The following is an 8,003-nucleotide window of genomic DNA, read 5'->3' as shown; positions in this document are numbered from 1 at the left end:
CCACAAAGATCATCGGCTCATCCCTAGATGTAATCATGAAGGATGTGATAACGCCTATGAAGAGTGCATAGAACTCTATCGCCATGCCACCCCTAACTCCTTCATAGCCATTATGAGTGTGCAACGTCTGTTTCTGGCTGTAAATCTGTCATGACAGCAGAGAATCCAAAGAAGACATTTCCAGTTTATAACTCAAAAATTCACAAGTATGTAGATTAAAAGCAAACACATCCTATAAAATACTCACAATGTCACTTGCATTGAATGCCCCAATGAAAGAAATGAAGAAAGCTTATTCTCCTCATTCCTTTATTAGGACAGCATTTCACCATAAATTGGCATTCTTGAAGGCTGACTTTGATTCTGGAATTGAAATAGCATAAAGCATTATTAGGTGATCTTACATCAGGTCTGAGATGCTCTCACTGCTTTGTTCCATAGTGGTAAAATTCCTATATTCAGGTAAAATTCATTTATACAGTAAAATACAGTAGATTTGGTGTTGACTTATTTGAGATCTGGGAAATGATAAGTAGATTAATTGACTTAACTGCTCTGAGTTATAAAATATATTGGATAAGTTACTTAACCGCTCTATCTCATTTTCCTCATCTCTGAAGTAAGGATAATGCTAATAACTATGCTTTACAGTTGTTGAGAGGATTAAAGGGTTGCTATAGAACTGTCTGATGATGGAATTGTGCCATAATGTAGACACTAGCTACATGAACCTACGGAGCAAATGAAATGTGGTTAATCTGGTTTAGGAACAGATCTATAATTGAATTTAACATAGTTAAAATTAGGGGGCCTGGGTGGTTCACTAGGTTAAGTGTCTGACTCTTGATTTCATTTCAGGTCATGATCTCATGGTCATGAGATCAAGCCCTGCATCAGGCTTGACGCTGACTCTGCGGAGCCTGCTTGGAATTCTATCTTCTCCCTCTTTGTCTGCCCCTCCCCTGCTCTCTTGCACATGTACACACACACACACACACACACACACACACACACACACACACTCTCTCTCTCTCTCTCTCTCTCTCTCTCTCAAAATAAATAAACATATTTCAGCAGTCACATGGAGATAGTGGCCACCATATTGGACTGCACAAGTTTGGATGAATCCCTGACTTACAAGAAACGATCGACAAGTATTAGCTGTGTTCAGCTTTTTCTCAGGACAAAATGTGCCAAAGAAAGGTTTCCTAGAACTTCACATATGTGTGGCTTCTACCAGTTTGAAAGAGTTCAACAGAACATACCTAGGAAGTTGTTCATAACCCCGTTTTCCCCCATTTTTACAGCTGGAGAAACTATTTTGTATGGTATCAGTGGATACAGAACATTATGTATTTGTCAAAGCTCAGGGAAGTCTACCACACAAAGGGTGACACCTAATTTAAACTGTGAACTTTAGCTAATAACAGTGTGGCAATATCAGCCCAACAGTTATAACAAATGAACTGCGCAGATGCAATAAGTTAATAATAGAGGAAACTGTGCGTGAAAGGGTAGAGAGGGCTTTTGAGAACTTGGTACATTTTTGTTGTTCATATTCCTTACCCATTTTGTGTGCATGTGTGTTTATTTAGTGAATTTAGTACTTTTCCACTCAAGAGAAAATCTCAAGGATTTTCCAAATTTTGGCTCATTGCTTTACTTGCAAATAAAAGGGTAGACAATATAAACCCATACGAAAACTTTGATATAGCTAATAAACAGTTTAAATACTGGTTTAAAAAAATCATAATATTGATGGAGATGTTAAGAAATAGGTACCCAGTGCAATCCCAATGCATTAATATTTTCTGTTCCATCTGCCTGGGGTGTTCTTCCCACACAAATACCTGTATGTCTTGTTTCACCATTCCCTTAGAGTTCCGCTTTGATGTCACTTTAAAAAAAGGTTATATTTGGTCATGTGTATTGTGGCCATCTTGAAGTTGTGCCTTCACTCTATATACCTTTCAACCCTTAAGCTGTTAGATTTTTCTTTGTAACATGCTTAATTTCTTTTCTTTTCTTTTCTTTTCTTTTCTTTTCTTTTCTTTTCTTTTCTTTTCTTTTCTTTCTTTCTTTCTTTTTCTTTCTTTCTTTCTTTCGTTTGTTTATTTATTTATTTATTTATTTATTTATTTATTTATTTATTATTTGAGAGAGACCGCATGAGTGGGGCAGGGACAGAGAGAGGAGGAGAGAGAGAATATGAAGCAGGCTCCTCACTGTCAGTGCAGAGCCCCGTATGGGGTTTGATCCCAAGAACCATGAGATCATGACTTGAGCTGAAACCAAGAGTTAGACGCTCAACCAGATGAGCCACACAGGCTCCAACGTACATAATTTCTTAATACATTCTTAACTTACTGCCTGTTTATTATTGATTTATGTTCACTGTTTTCACAATTCCTTAAAAGATGGGATTGTGTTGAAAATACATTTGTTCAGTGAAAACTTGGAAATCAACCAAATGTCCCTCCGACTCTAATATAATGAACAGAGTGGAGTGCTATAGGATCAAACCAAGGGGTTAAATGTTAACAATGGTGCACAGATTTGGGTGATTCAATATCAACCATTTCCCCACTGTGTATTTCCTGTGTATGCCTCTTAGCTTTTTACGTCATACTTTTTTTTTGCATCATACTTTTTGTTGGCGACTTTGGGAAAAAGTACAAAAATATATTTTGGTTATAAAAAGTCAAGCAATGCACAGATAACGTATAAAAATGATCTTGTCATTCCTTTGTTCATGATCCTCAAATGGTTTTCTATCATCAAAGAACAAAATACAGCCTTACTGGAGCCTTCAAAACACTACATGTTATGTAGTCTGATTACCCTCTGATGTCGTCAGCTTCTGCCCCTTGAATGACTCATAACACTTCAGCCACAGTGATCTCCTTCATCTTTGACTATCAAAATATTTCTGCCTGCGGCTTTGTACTTGTAGCCTTGGCTCTCCTCTCTTAAAATACCTGTATGGCTTGTTCCCTCATTTCTTCCAGATCTTTCCTCTAGTGTCACCTCCTCTACTGCTCATTATCTTCTGATTTCCCCTGATGGAGTTTTCTTCATAAATTTTCTTGGTATTACATTGTATTTGGTTGACGATTCACTTCCCTACAATACAATGCTTTATCTGCCTTGTTTACTTTGTTATTCCCACCATAAATATTAGATGCCTGTTGAATACAACAAAAGATACATGTGATTATAAATACAGTTGTAGTAAGAGTGTTAGGAGAGAACATAGAAAGGTGTTTTTTTTCTGGTTTTGTGTGTGTGTGTGTGCACGCACGTGCGTGTGCAACATAGGCATCAACAACATTCATTTAACAGGTATTTCCTGAGCAACTTGTATGTGTCAGTCATTGTAATGGGTCAATGGGGATATAGCAGAGTACAAAACAAGTTCATGCTTTGTGGAATTTACATTCCAGAAAGATAAATAATGAGCAGAATAAAGAATCATAACATATGTTAGAAAGTAACAGGTGCTATGAAAAAAATGAAAAAATGAGAGCAACGTCAGGGGTGTGCCGAGTATGTGAACGATATAAAATCAAGCAGCCGGGGTGGGCTATACTGAGAAGCAGAATTTGAGCACAAATTTAAGAGCTGGGAAGAGCTGGCCAAGGGGGAGTTGTTATTTTTTTTCAATTGAGATATAAGTGGCGTATGACATAGTATTAGTGTTAAGGGTATGACATGATGATTTGGCCTAGGTTATCTTTTGACCACCATTACCCATTTAGCCCACCCTCTGCCCCTGCCTCTGCTAACCCCCGATCTGTTTTTTATATCTATGAGTTTTTTTTTTTTAATTTCTCATAAATTTCACATATAAGTGTGGTCATAGGATGTTGGGCTTTTCCTGATGGATTTTTCATAGCATCGTGCCACCAGGGTCCATCCATGATGTCAACAATTGGCAGGATTTAATTCTGCTTATGGCTGATTAACATTCTGTTGAATATGTATGCCCTATTTTCTTTACTCATGCATCTATCCCTAGATACTTCAGTTGTTTTCATGTCTTGACTGTTGTACATGGCAGTAAAAATGGGGGTGCTGATATTTAAGGCAGCAATTTCATTTCCTTTGAATAAATACAGGTAGAATTACTGGATCAAATGGTAGTTCTACTTCTGGTTTTTTGAGGCACGTCCACACTGTGTTCCATGGTGGGTACACCAATTTACATCCTCTCTGATGGGGCACAAGTATTCCTTTTTCTGCACACCCTGACAAAAGGAATCATTTCTTACCCTTCTGATAATAGCCATTATAACAGAGGTGAGGTGATATTGTGGTTTTGATTTGGATTTTCCGTGTTGTTGAGCACCTGTAGGTCTTGCACGGAAAAAGATGTATTTAGGTCCTCTGCCCATTTTTTAATTAGAATTTTTCCCATTGAGTTGGTTGTGCTGTTTATACGTTGGATAGTAGCACCTTATTAGAGAGATGATTTACAACTATTTTCTTCCAAAGTTGTTTTTTTTTTTAATTTTGTTGATGGTGTATTTAGACTGCACAGAAGCTCTTTAGCTTGATACAGTCCTACGTGTTTATTTTACTTCAGTTGCCTTTGCTTTTTTTTTTAATTTTTTTTTTCAACGTTTATTTATTTTTGGGACAGAGAGAGACAGAGCATGAATGGGGGAGGGGCAGAGAGAGAGGGAGACACAGAATCGGAAACAGGCTCCAGGCTCTGAGCCATCAGCCCAGAGCCTGACGCGGGGCTCAAACTCACGGACCGCGAGATCGTGACCTGGCTGAAGTCGGACGCTTAACCGACTGCGCCACCCAGGCGCCCTGGTTGCCTTTGCTTTTGATGTCAGATCCAAAATACAACAACAAGACTGTGTCAAAGAGCTTAACTCCTATGTTTTCTTCCATGAGTTTCATGGATTCAGGTGTCACATTTAAATGTTTAACTTATTTTGAGTTGATATTTGGGGGCTCCTGGATGACTCAGCTAAGTGTCTGACTCTTGATTTCAGTTCAGGATGTGATCCTAGGGTCATGGGATCGAGTCCCATGTCGGGCTCTTTGCTGAGCCTGGAGCCAACTGAACATTCTGTCTCTTTCTCTCTCTCCTCCTTCTCCCTTTGCTCCCCCCACCCCCCCCCCCCCCCGCTCTCTCTCTCTCACAATAAAATTTAATTATGTATATAGGGGAGGGGCAGAGAGAGAATGGGGGAGAAAGAGAATCCCAAGCAGTTTCTACACCATCAGTGCAGAGCCCGATATAAGACTCAAACTCACAAACCATGAGACCATAACCTGAGCCAAAGTTGGATGCTTAACCAACTGAGCCACTGAGGAGCCCGAAATAAAATACTTTGAGTTGATCTTTGTATATTGTGGAAAATAGTGGTCCATTTTCATCCAGGCTATTGATATGGCTGTTGAGTTTTGCCAACACCATTTATTAAGCATACTGCCCTTTTCCCATCTATATGTCTTTCTCTGACTGACTTCACTTAGCATGATGCCAACAAGGTCCATCCATGTTGTCACAAATGGCAGGATTTCCTTCTTTTTATGGCTGAATAGTATTCTGTTGCGTATATATGCCACATTTTCTTTATCCATTCATCCATCAATGGATACTTTGGTATCTTCTTGGCTCCTTTGTCATAAGTTAATTGACCATATATGCATGGACTTATTTGTGGCTTTATATTCAGTTGCATTGACCTGTGTCACAGTTTTTATGCCAATACTCTACTGTGTAGATGACTATAACATCTGTAATAGAGTTTGAAATCAAGAAGTGTGATGCCTCCAGCTTTGTTCTTCTTTCTCAAGATTGCTGTGACTAATTGGGGTCTTTTATTCCATACAAATGGTAGAATTGTGTTTGTATATGTGGAAAATACCATTGGAATTGCCTTGAATTTGTAGATTGTTTTGGATAGTACAGACATTTAAACAGTACTGAGTATCCAGTTCCAGGATGTATTTAAACATTTATTTGTGTCTTCTTCAGTTTAACTCATCAGTGTTACAGTTTTCAGTGTATGGATGTTTTATCTCCTTGGTGAAATTTAGTCCTTGGTATTTTGTCTTTTTGATGTAATTGTAAAGGAGAATTTTTTTTTCTTGATCTCTCTTTCTGATACTTCATTATTAGTTTAGAGAAATACCAGTGATTTTTGTATATTGATTTTCTATCCTGAAAAATTACTGAATTCATTTATTCTAATATTTTGGGTAGAATTTTTAGGGCTTTCCATATGTAATATGTGATCTGTCACTAATGACAGATTTTGCTTTCTCCTTTATGCTTTGGCTACTTTTTATTTTCCTTCCCTAATTACTCTGGCTAGGACTGCTAGTACTATGTTGAGAAAATAGTAAGAGTGAGTATCCTTGTGTTGTTCCTGATCTGAGAGTAAAAGCTTTCAGCTTTTCATTATTGACTCTGATGCTTTCCTTATATGACCTTTATTATGTTGAGTGATGTTGAGACTTTTGGTAATGAAAGGGTGTTGAATTTTGTCAAATGCTTTTTCTGCATCTATGAGGTGATCGTATGATTTTTACTTTTAATTTTGTTCATGTGTTGTATCATATTGGTTTGCAGATCTAGAGCTATCCTTCCAACACTGGAATATGTCTCATTTGATCATGGTGTATGAACTTTTTTTTTTAATGTTTATTTATTTTTGACAGAGAGAGAGAGAGACAGAGCATGAGTGGGGGAGGGGCAGAGAGAGAGGGAGACAACAGAATCTGAAGCAGGCTCCGGGCTCCGAGCTGTCAGCACAGAGCCTGACAGGGGCTTGAACCCACAGACCGCGAGATCGTGACCTGAGCCAAAGTCGGACGCTCAACTGACTGACCCACCCAGGAGCCCCAGAACTTTTTAATGTATTGTTGAATTCAGTTTGTTAATGTATTGTTGAGGATTTTTGCATTCCTGTTTATTAGGGATATTAGTCTATAATTTTCTTATATTCTCCTTGCCTGGTTCTGGTCTAAGGGGATGTTTCCTGAAAGGAGTGCCTGCATGAGGGACAATTAGAGTAAAGATTGTAGGCTGGAAGCATCCTTGTGTTGAAGGGACAACAAAGTGTGCCTAGAGCAAAGTGAGTCGAGGCAGTAGCGAGAGAGGGGATCAGAAAAGTAACAGGGGACCTTTCTTTTTTTTTTTTCTTTTTTTGGATGGGTGTTGGAGACCACATAAAGGACTTTGGTTTTTCCTTGGAGTTAAATGGAGAGCTAATGCAGTCAACTGAGTTAAATGGTATGCCATTAAAAGGAGTTGAAATGAAAACTCTGAAACAGAAAAATTTTCTGATGTTGAACTATTTAGGATATAAACGTAAAAATCCAATGCAGAATACAGGTGCACTTGTCTTTAGGAAAATCACTGATACCAAATGCCTGAAATCACATCAATGCAAACCTTGACTGTAATAATTCCCCCATGTTTAACTGAGGGGTTAAGTTCTAGTTAATCTTTTGTTAGAAAATATCAATTTTATAAACCAGATAGTAGAACTTCTAATAGTCTTGTATACATGCTTACAGTTGGCAGGAAATTTTGAGAGTTTAATATGCAATATTGCTAAGGTAACTGGCAAGTCTTCTAAAGACTAGAAAGAATAAAAATACGTGTATTTATAGATTGTATTAGATATTTCACAATTTGTAAACTGCTTTTCATAATAAGTAGTAAATGTTACCTGACTATTTATGACACAAATCCCCAAGATTGAAGGTGTATAGCCAAGGCATTAGTTTCATAGAACAATTCATGTCTGTGTATGCTAGTTCTGCTGTTTTTAATTCAATTCAATTCTACTCTATATTTGTTGTGATCTCTGGCTTTAATATATATATTTTTCTTTTTTTCTGGAGCAATATCTTGCTGGGTCATTCATGACCTGTGGACCCCTCTCTGATCTTTCCATTCCTTTCAGCTCTAAGAAAATACATGTACAAACTTATAATCAAATACGAATGACTGTCAATTCAAATGTTGCCTT

Source organism: Puma concolor, chromosome A1 (genome assembly GCF_028749965.1).
Source record: "Puma concolor isolate L17-30 chromosome A1, mPumCon1.1.hap2, whole genome shotgun sequence".
NCBI classification, from domain to species: Eukaryota; Metazoa; Chordata; class Mammalia; order Carnivora; family Felidae; genus Puma; species Puma concolor.
This window is presented reverse-complemented; position numbering follows the sequence as displayed.